Genomic DNA, 12,094 nt, shown 5'->3' on the forward strand with positions numbered 1-12,094 from the left:
GACAGAAGATTTACCAAGTATGGTAAGTGAACAAAATGTAAATTGCGGCAAGAGGACAGAAGATTTACCAAGTATGGTAAGTGAACAAAATGTAAATTGCGGCAAGAGGACAGAAGATTTACCCACTAAGGTAAGTGAACAAAATGTAAATTGCGGCAAGAGGACAGAAGATTTACCAAGTACGGTAAGTGAAAAAATGTAACTTGCAGCAAGAGAACAGAAGATTTACCAAGTAAGGTAAGTGAACAAAATGTAAATTGCGGCAAGAGGACAGAAGATTTACTCACTAAGGTAAGTGAACAAAATGTAACTTGCGGCAAGAGGACAGAAGATTTACCCACTAAGGTAAGTGAACAAAATGTAACTTGCGGCAAGAGGACAGAAGATTTACCCACTAAGGTAAGTGAACAAAATGTAACTTGTGGCAAGAGGACAGAAGATTTACCCAGTAAGGTAAGTGAACAAAATGTAAATTGCGGCAAGAGGACAGAAGATTTACCCACTAAGGTAAGTGAACAAAATGTAACTTGTGGCAAGAGGACAGAAGATTTACCCACTAAGGTAAGTGGACAAAATGTAACTTGCGGCAAGAGGACAGAAGATTTACCCACTAAGGTAAGTGAACAAAATGTAAATTGCGGCAAGAGGACAGAAGATTTACCCACTAAGGTAAGTGAAAAAATGTAAATTGCGGCACGAGGACAGAAGATTTACCCACTAAGGTAAGTGAAAAAATGTAAATTGCGGCAAGAGGACAGAAGATTTACCCACTAAGGTAAGTGAAAAAATGTAAATTGTGGCAAGAGGACAGAAGATTTACCCACTAAGGTAAGTGAAAAAATGTAAATTGCGGCAAGAGGACAGAAGATTTACCCACTAAGGTAAGTGAAAAAAATGTAAATTGCGGCAAGAGGACAGAAGATTTACCAAGTAAGGTAAGTGAACAAAATGTAAATTGCAGCAAGAGGACAGAAGATTTACCCACTAAGGTAAGTGAACAAAATGTAAATTGCGGCAAGAGGACAGAAGATTTACCCACTAAGGTAAGTGAAAAAAATGTAAATTGCGGCAAGAGGACAGAAGATTTACCAAGTAAGGTAAGTGAACAAAATGTAAATTGCGGCAAGAGGACAGAAGATTTACCCACTAAGGTAAGTGAAAAAAATGTAAATTGCGGCAAGAGGACAGAAGATTTACCAAGTATGGTAAGTGAACAAAATGTAAATTGCGGCAAGAGGACAGAAGATTTACCAAGTATGGTAAGTGAACAAAATGTAAATTGCGGCAAGAGGACAGAAGATTTACCAAGTATGGTAAGTGAACAAAATGTAAATTGCGGCAAGAGGACAGAAGATTTACCCACTAAGGTAAGTGAACAAAATGTAAATTGCGGCAAGAGGACAGAAGATTTACCCACTAAGGTAAGTGAACAAAATGTAACTTGCGGCAAGAGGACAGAAGATTTACCCACTAAGGTAAGTGAACAAAATGTAACTTGCGGCAAGAGGACAGAAGATTTACCCAGTAAGGTAAGTGAACAAAATGTAAATTGCGGCAAGAGGACAGAAGATTTACCCACTAAGGTAAGTGAACAAAATGTAACTTGCGGCAAGAGGACAGAAGATTTACCCACTAAGGTAAGTGAACAAAATGTAACTTGCGGCAAGAGGACAGAAGATTTACCCACTAAGGTAAGTGAACAAAATGTAAATTGCGGCAAGAGGACAGAAGATTTACCCACTAAGGTAAGTGAACAAAATGTAACTTGTGGCAAGAGGACAGAAGATTTACCCACTAAGGTAAGTGGACAAAATGTAACTTGCGGCAAGAGGACAGAAGATTTACCCACTAAGGTAAGTGAACAAAATGTAAATTGCGGCAAGAGGACAGAAGATTTACCCACTAAGGTAAGTGAACAAAATGTAACTTGCGGCAAGAGGACAGAAGATTTACCCAGTAAGGTAAGTGAACAAAATGTAAATTGCGGCAAGAGGACAGAAGATTTACCCACTAAGGTAAGTGAACAAAATGTAACTTGCGGCAAGAGGACAGAAGATTTACCCACTAAGGTAAGTGAACAAAATGTAAATTGCGGCAAGAGGACAGAAGATTTACCCACTAAGGTAAGTAAACAAAATGTAACTTGCGGCAAGAGGACAGAAGATTTACCCAGTAAGGTAAGTGAACAAAATGTAAATTGCGGCAAGAGGACAGAAGATTTACCCACTAAGGTAAGTAAACAAAATGTAACTTGCGGCAAGAGGACAGAAGATTTACCCACTAAGGTAAGTGAACAAAATGTAACTTGCGGCAAGAGGACAGAAGATTTACCCACTAAGGTAAGTGAACAAAATGTAACTTGCGGCAAGAGGACAGAAGATTTACCCAAGAGGACAGAAGATTTGCGGTAATGTAAATTGCGGTAATGTAAATTGCGGCAAGAGGACAGAAGATTTACCCACTAAGGTAAGTGAACAAAATGTAAATTGCGGCAAGAGGACAGAAGATTTACCCACTAAGGTAAGTGAACAAAATGTAAATTGCGGCAAGAGGACAGAAGATTTACCCACTAAGGTAAGTGAAAAAAATGTAAATTGCGGCAAGAGGACAGAAGATTTACCCACTAAGGTAAGTGAACAAAATGTAACTTGCGGCAAGAGGACAGAAGATTTACCCACTTAGGTAAGTGAACAAAATGTAACTTGCGGCAAGAGGACAGAAGATTTACCCACTAAGGTAAGTGAACAAAATGTAAATTGCGGCAAGAGGACAGAAGATTTACCAAGTAAGGAAGTATCTTTTGAAATCTGTATCAAGAAAACAAAACACAACAGGCTAAAGAATAACAAAACAAAGAGGCAGTTGACCTTTAACCCTTTTAATGCCATAGGACGTAGATTCTACGTCCTGGGTACTAAAGTACCTAAGTGCCACAGGACGTAGAATCTACGTAGAATCTACGTCCTACAGCAACATCGGGTTTACAAGCGCTGCGCTCGCTTTTAAAGCAGCGCAGTGCTTGTAAACCCTTCACAACCCCCTAGGCAACGAGCACGGACGGTCATACTTAACGATCCGGTCCCCCGATCGCGTCGCCAGCCAATGACAGCAGTGGGCACGTGATGATGACGTGTCCACTGCTGTCCCTTTAAATATCGCCGCCTTCTGTCGGCTCATTCACTCCTGCTGCGCACATGTGACTGCTGGAGCTCCCCTGCTGCCTTCCTGCCAGATTGGTCGCCCTGATTGCCTGCCTGCTTGGTGTGAGCTGAACTACAACTCTCTAACCACTGTTTATTTTGCTTATTTCTATCTGAACTGTCGAAAAAAAATTTTTTTTTTTGCATTTCTTCTTCTATCTTTGTCATTATTACACTTTTGCACACATACACTCTTATTTACAACTTTCCCAAGCACACACATACACTTACACACACACTTACACTTTTCTTTTTTTTTTTCCTTCTTTCTTTTCTTTTCTTTCTTTCTTTGCTTTCTTTGGCACTTTTTTTTTTACTAAAACTTTATTTCTGATCTTGCTCTATAATTATCTGATTTATTTGGTTGCATTTTAGTGTTTTTTTGGCATTTTCATAATTGATTTCTGTTTTTTAATTATTCTATTGCATTGTAACTTTTTTATTGCTATTGGGTGCTGAATTTGCAGTGACGTTGGTGAATCCAGGGCTCTGGCCACTGATATAATTGCAATAATTGTTCTTCTGTTGGTTTGGGTGGTTTTATTGGATTTTACTGATTTTATTGTGTTTTATCTTTGCATTGTTCTTTATTGTGTATTTAGTGCCCCAAAAAGGTTGCTTTTGCAGTGACATTGGTGGATCCAGGGCTCTGACCACTGATTTCATTGCAATTATTGTTCTTCTGTTGGTTTAGGTGGTTTTATTGGATTTTACTGATTTTATGGTGTTTTATCTTTGCATTGTTCTTTATTGTGTGTTTAGTGCCCCAAAAAAGGTTGCTTTTGCAGTGACATTGGTGGATCCAGGGCTCTGACCACTGATTTCATTGCAATTATTGTTCTTTGATTGCTTTTAGTGGTTTTATTCCATTTGATTTCAGTTTTTCTAGAAAGGTCCAGAGGTGCTAAGTTCAGATTGTTCTGGTAGTTTCTATTGCCAAAGGTTAACTCCTGGTCATCTCTTGCTGGCTTGAGTTTATCAAAAGGTTACAGTGAGTTTTTTTTTTCTAGCTTCTCCTATTACAAGTGTTCCAAGTGTCTTGCTTGCTTTTTTTTGCTTGCTTGTTTTGACTTTGCCTGCTGATTGCTAGATTTGCAGTTGTCGGTATATTTCTGGCACAATGGCCAAACGGTTTTACAGCACCGAGGAAGCTGCTAGGTATTGCATGGACTCCAGCTCAGAGGAATTTAGCGATTCTGAGTCTGAGTATGTGCCATCTGACAACTCTACTGAGGAATCAGCGATAGACGATAGTGACACGGTTAGCGCAGAGGTTAGTAGTGGTGGCACGCTTACTGCTGAAGAGGCAGAGGCTGGTGGTAGTGCCCGAGATGTACCCATGGATGTAGAAGAGGGTAGCACTGATGCAGCAGTTGGAGAGCCTGCGTGGGGGCCTCCCTGTAATTATGTCCCTGAAATTCCCCCTTTCACTGCAGTCCCTGGCCTCAATGTGGACACCACTAATTTTGAAATTATAGATTTTTTTAATCTCTATATTACAGAGGCCATCCTACAGGACATGGTCCGTTACACAAATTTGTATGCTGAGCAGTATCTTGCCAGCAACCCTTTACCGGGTTTTTCAAGAGCCCAGGCATGGTATCCCACACATATAAACGAAATAAAAAGATTCCTGGCTCTTACATTGGCAATGGGACTCGTAGAACGTAATTCTTTAGCTTCCTACTGGGATACCAATACAGTCCTTTCCATCCCTCTTTTTTCAGCCGTTATGCCAAGAAACCGTTATCAAATTTTATTGCGGTTTCTTCACTTTAACGACAACACAACGGCTGTTGCCCCTAATGAGCCCGGTTATGACAGGCTTTATAAATTGAGGCCCCTTATAGATAGCCTGTCTCAGCGCTTCGCAGAGGTTTACACCCCCTCCCAAAATGTAGATGAGTCCCTTTTGCTCTTCAAAGGGCGCCTAAGATTTCGCCAATATATCCCAAGTAAGCGTTCTCGCTATGGGATGAAATTTTACAAACTCTGTGAAAGCAGCCCTAAATTCTTTGGACACCCCAGCCTGCGGCACAGTCAACCGTAACCGCAAAGGACTGCCCAGGCAATTGCTGGATAAGAAACTGAAGCGTGGAGAAGTACATGCTCTAAGAAGCAATGAGCTCTTGGCCATAAAATATTCAGACACCAAAGTTGTTTTTATGCTTACTACTATCCACGATGAGACCATAATTGTCCAACACATAAGTGGCGGTAGGCCCTCAAAAACAAAGCCCCTGTGTAGTAAAGAATATAGTAAGCATACGGGTGGTGTTGATAAATCCGACCAAATACAAAATTATTATAATGCCACCCGAAAAACCAGGGCCTGGTACAAAAAAGCAGCAATTTATATGATCCAAATGGCCCTTTATAATTCTTATGTCGTTTACAAGGCGGCAGTACCAGGCCCCAGATTGTCTTATTACAATTATTTGCTGCAGTTGCTCCCTGCTTTGTTGTTTGGTGATGTAGAGGAGGTTCTTGACATGCCAGGTAACGACAATGTTGCCCGAACGGTGGGTAAGCATTTTATAGCACAAATTCCACCAACACCTAATAAAAGATATGCCCAGAGAAAATGTAAGGTTTGCCGTTCCAAGGGTGTTAGGCGAGATGTCCGGTATTATTGTCCCAAGTGTCCTAGCAAGCCTGCTTTGTGTTTCCACCCATGTTTTGAAGTGTACCATACTGTGGTACACTATGAGAGGACTTGAATTTTGTGTTTTTATAGGTAGGTTATGGTTCTCTGGGTTTGTTGGTGGAATAAGGATTTAGCATATCAGAATAGTGGACTTGGCATGTTCTAGGTTTTTATGCACAAGGTTGCAGGACTCCAAACTTAGCTGTGCTGGCAAAGTGACGCTGTTTTTTATTTATTGAGTTTATCTATTCTGGCAGGTCCGTACTTTACTTATAACTAGATTATTGATATATGTGATGAAAAGTTTGGTAAGGTGTGTCATATTATTGGCAAAAGTTTTTTTTTAGTAAAGTAGGGATTTATGGTGTGTGATTTTGTTTTTTGCACAGGTTGTCGGAAAAACAAAGTGTGCTTGTAGCTTGTGGTTGTTTAGACTTGTTCTTGGGCATTCAGATTTTTGTGTTTGAGCTATGGTTATTCAGGCTAGTTGCAGTGTTTCTTTGGTTATGGGGTAGGACTTATATTGTGCTGTTGGTATAGCGAACTGAGGTGCTGGGTGACTGACAGGGCGCATGATAAAACTTGTGGTGTGTGATGAATCAATGAGATGTTTTTATCTCTAAAGCTGATGCCACGAGTCCTTTTACTGGCACCTCAAAAGCTTGCCTGTCAGCGCAGTTATCTGTGCATAGTTTTGTATATTACTTTGTATTTCTGGGCAGCATTTAACTACTGTAAGTGTAGGCCTTAAGTTTTTTGCAAAGGTTCTTGAGCACAGGATGACAGATACATTACGGTTTTTTGTGCTTGTAGTACAAATTGAATATCTACTGTATGTTCTGGTTAGGTTACACAAGTTGCAGTGGCTCTCTAAATATAAAAACTTTGTGTAATACTGGTGTGCCACTGGTGACTGCTGCACAGCACATAATGGTGCACATAATTTTATCTCTGATGCTAATGCCCCAAGCTTTATTGTTGGCACCTAAATTCCTAACCTTTAGTGCAACTTCTAAGGACACTTGCATCATTTATGGGCCAAATTACTATGGATTTTTGGCAAATATCCTTCTAAATGTGGTTTTGTCATTTCTAAAGTAGTGTAGGAAGAAGCAAAAAACTGGTATCATAACACCACAGGAAAGATGGAACTCAAATCAAAGATGCTCCGCTAAACAGAAATAGGTGAGTAAAGTACAATTTAGGGGTTTATTTGGGGGGGTAACTGTACAGATGGGGGGGTTAAAGTAAAAAACTGCAAGGGGTGCATAGAGTGCAGCCCCAATATTATGCATTTTCAGGTTTGGCGGCCATGTACTTATGTGCAACCAGACATATGGGGTGTAATTTTATTCAGGGTAACTTGGTAATTGATACTGAGCAAGTTTTTTGATAGTTGCCATTGAGATTTTGGGGAGAAATCTAACTTTATATTTTTTTTCAGACTAAAGTCCAGCTTGTATAGGGAACTGCATCCACAATTTTGCCTGTAGAAAACCAAGAATGGTGTCTCTAAATAGCTGAAGTTGTCTATTTTTAATCAATGTATAGTTTATATAGGTTTTTTCACAGGTAAGGGGCAATTTTGTCTGAAAAACTTTGAGATGTGCACATATTATGCATTGCTGTTTTGGGGCATTTGGTGGTTGCATCTTTATGTGCACCCATACATATGGCGTATCGTTTTATTCAGGGGAACTTGCAGATTGATGTTTAGTAAGTTTTTGGTAGTTGCCATGGAGATTTTGGGGAGAAATCTAGGTTTGTATCTGGTTTTTCCTTGATTTCTGACCAAAGCGCTGACTTCTGCAAGGTACTGCGGCCACAATTTTCCATATAGAAAGAGGAGAGTGGCGTCTCTGAATAGCTGAAGGTGTGCACTTTTCAGAAATATATATTTTGTGAGGGTTATTTCACAGGTAGGGGGGGTTAACACTGAAAAACTGCAGGAAGTGCACATAGAGCGCAGCCCCCAAAATATCAACTGAAATTGCCCTTATGCATTGCCCCTGTTTTGGGGCATTTGGTGGCCACGTCTTTATGTGCACCCATACATATGGGGTATCATTTTATTCAGGGGAACTTGCAGATTGATGTTTAGTAAGTTTTTGGTAGTTGCCATGGAGATTTTGGGGAGAAATCTAGGGTTTTTATCTGTTTTTTCCTTGATTTCTGACCAAAGCGCTGACTTCTGCAAGGGACTGCGGCCACAATTTTCCATGTAGAAAGAGAAGAGTGGTGTCTCTGAATAGCTGAAGGTGTGCACTTTTCAGAAATATATATTTTGTGAGGGTTATTTCACAGGTAGGGGGGGTTAACACTGAAAAACTGCAGGAAGTGCACATAGAGCGCAGCCCCCAAAATATCAACTGAAATTGCCCTTATGCATTGCCCCTGTTTTGGGGCATTTGGTGGCCACGTCTTTATGTGCACCCATACATATGGGGTATCGTTTTATTCAGGGGAACTTGCAGATTGATGTTTAGTAAGTTTTTGGTAGTTGCCATGGAGATTTTGGGGAGAAATCTAGGTTTTTTATCTGTTTTTTCCTTGATTTCTGACCAAAGCGCTGACTTCTGCAAGGGACTGCGGCCACAATTTTCCATGTAGAAAGAGAAGAGTGGTGTCTCTGAATAGCTGAAGGTGTGCACTTTTCAGAAATATATAGTTTGTGGGGGTTATTTCACAAGTAGGGGGGGTTAACACTGAAAAACTGCAGGTAGTGCACATAGAGCACAGCACCCACATTTTTAGCTGTAATTGCCCTTGTGCATTGCCCCTGCTTTGGAGTGTTTGGTGCCCATGTCTTTATGTGCACCCATACATATGGGGCATCATTTTATTCATGAGAAGTTTGTCTTTCAAATTTGCCTTTGTTAGAAAATTTTTATGAGATTTTTTTTTGTCAAATCCACATTTGATCATGCGTCCAAGTTTATGTTTTAGAAAAAAAAAAATGTCAAAAAAAGCTCCAAATTTCACAATGCACTGACAAAAGGTATTTGGCTTTTGAGTGAAAACTACATTGCACCTAGAAACCTGAAGGTCTGTAGTTTCTAAAGATACCAAACATGAGGGGATATTTTAGATTTACATATAAGTTATAACTGTTACAAGTGCTTTTTACGCTTTGTTCTGGTGTGATATTGTACAAAGTATTGCTTTAGTTTGGGGGTTACTTCTGGACAGGAACTGTGGGGTACCACCACATATTTGGTATCGTTGAACTTGGGAGTATCAGGGCTTTTACAAACAACAAAAAAAAGTGTGTAAAATTTACTTTTCTATGGAAAAAAACCTCAAAATATACAGAAATTTTTCATAATTTTTTTTTTTACATATTTCACCCAAAATACACATCATATCTTCAGAAAAGTTATAAAATTTGGTATGTATGTCAAAGCCCAATTAGTGACGAAAAAAACGATATATAATTTCCCTAGTTTCATGGAGGTTTTCCTACCAAAAAACATTGTTAAAGTGAATGAGTACAAAATGCTTAAAAAACGCCTGGCACTGGGGGGAACTGAAATGACGAATTCGGCTGGCACTTAAACGGTTAAGTTACCAATGATTTAATCTTTTTTGGGGGGTTACTGACCTCAGCAGACAAAAAGCCTGGAGTCTGTTCCTTGCGTCCCTTGCACATGCTTGGTGTGATTGGAGAGAAAGCATGGAGATTGTGCCTTATTGTTAAAGCATGGGTTTGGTTCTACTTTAAATCTTCGTGTTGAAAAGCTGGATTTACAGCAGAACAGAGAGCAAATGTTTCCTTATGAAAGAAAAAGAACAAATGAGCATATGAAATGATATATTATTGCTATAAAATATTAGATTATTTAGTCATATAGGAGTCCCATATAAAAATGTGAACTGATTTCATACAGTTCACAGAACTCGTTAAGTTACCTCCTTCCATCCTTATATTTATAGTAGGGGTTACAGGTATTGTTACTACTTTGTTTGATTCGGTCATTGAAGCGCTGTAACAGCATGAATAAAGGAATACAATGATCAAATGCTAAAGCACTGCTAATATAGGGTGTTCTATTATTTTGACACTTTTCAATGTGCCTTCCTGTGAGGAGACGTGTGGGGTCTCTGGGCTGTACCATTCCTCAGTTACATCTTGGTCATCCCCTTTAACTAGACATGCTGACCTCAGCATCCTTCATTACAGCTGAGAAATATGTGCTGAATAAGGCCAGCAAGTCAGCCTGGTTCTTCCGATAAGATTTAACTGACATGAAAAGTGATACATATATATTGAATAAAAGTTTAAGTTGTTTTGTAGCAGCAGAGTGCGCCTGTGATTTATATTACTTTACAAGTTCTAGGCTCAAAAGATGTAGGTAAGAACCTAAACCCAACATCCCAAATCCCTTTCTTAGTCCTGTCAAGGTCTCCACACCAGACATCAAATGTTTGCAGCACGACTGTGCACTACAGTTTTGTGTCTGAGTAAGTGACAAAATGAAACTATACACACTACACTTGCACTAGTAAATAAGCCTGCACTCTGCAGAACCTTTAGTTGGAGGTTTGATCAAAGTTGTAATGGGTCATTCCATTAAATGAATAGATTGACTCCTGTGCAACGGGCGATTTAACTAGACTCCATTTAAAGGAAAAGGAAAGGCTAAGTCACTTGGGGGTGCCAAAATGTTAGGCACCCCCAAGTGACTTAAATCGCTTACCTTTTACCCCGGGCTGGTGCCCCTGTTAGGAGAGCACAGCACCAGCCTGGGGTACCTGCAGCGAGCGCTTCCTCCTTCCTTCTTCGTTTTGCCGGCAAATTCCCGGGACTAGCGCATGCGCATTAGAGTGAAAAGCCAACTTGTCTTTTAAAGTTCGTCTTTTTCACTCTATAGCGCATGCGCGCAAGCGAAGCAGGAAGCGCTGCAGCTACCCCGGGCTGGTGGTGTTCTCTCCGAACAGGGGCACCAGCCCGGGGTAAAAGGTAAGCGATTAAAGTCACTTGGGGGTGCCTAACATTTTGGCACCCCCAAGTGACTTAGCCTTTCCTTCTCCTTTAAGTTATAGAGAACAGAATAACCCCTTCTTTGTACACACACCAGTTTTAATGTACATCAAATTGCCTCGGATATTATTAAATGGAAAATTATAGTGAAATTATTGCAATATCCAAAATTGTGTTTTAAGTGGATTATGATTCTGACAAATCTATACAGAGATACAATTGTGAAAAAATAATTCATAATTAAATTGGTGCACAGAGCTCAGATTTCGAGTGCCTGAAATAATCCCCTATACTGGTATAATACTACTATACCACTAGAGCCAGATTATACAGGTATAATACTACCATACCACTAGAGCCAAACTATACTGGTATAATACTACTATACTGGTATAATACTTCTATAACACGAGAGCCATACTATAATGGTATAATACTACTATACTGGTATTATACTACTATACCACAAGAGCCATACTATACTGGTATAATACTACTATACCAAGAGAGCCATACTATACTGGTATAATACTACTATACCAAGAGAGCCATACTATACTGGTATAATACTACTATACCACAAGAGCCATACTATACTGGTATAATACTTCTATAACACGAGAGCCATACTATAATGGTATAATACTACTATACTGGTATTATATTACTATACCACGAGAGCCACACTACACTGGTATAATACTACTATACCACTAGAGCCATACTATACTGGTATAATACTACTATACAACTAGTATGCTGGTATAATGGTATTACTGGTATATTTCAACTATACTACTACTATATTTTATAATACACTGACAAGCCATTCCTTCTGCCAATCAATGTTGCATGTTACCCCATAGTATAGTGCCACAGTACCAGTCCCTTTTAAGCCTGTTAGTTTAAACCATATAATGCCAACAGCCTACTTCTGCACAAATATGGCAGACTAAATATATATTAACTGAAATTAAATTTAAAGATGAACAAGCTCTTTTTGTATGATGCAGTTGGTCTTCATTTTTTTTGTAGGAGTCAAATAATAAATGTTTTTTTTTCTATCAACATGGCTTAATTTTCATCAAGTTAAATAATAAGCAGCAGCTCCTACAGTGAGTTGTACCCAGAAGCATTGCAGGCAATATCTGCAAAAAAAATGGCAAGTCTTGCTCTTATCTTCTGGCTGACAATCTGCCCCATATGATTGATAATCTGCCGTATATGCCCTTGCCATAAGAGCAAACCCGCATAAAGAATGCAGGC

The sequence above is a fragment of the Xenopus tropicalis genome, chromosome 2 (assembly GCF_000004195.4).
Source record: "Xenopus tropicalis strain Nigerian chromosome 2, UCB_Xtro_10.0, whole genome shotgun sequence".
Taxonomy (NCBI): Eukaryota; Metazoa; Chordata; class Amphibia; order Anura; family Pipidae; genus Xenopus; species Xenopus tropicalis.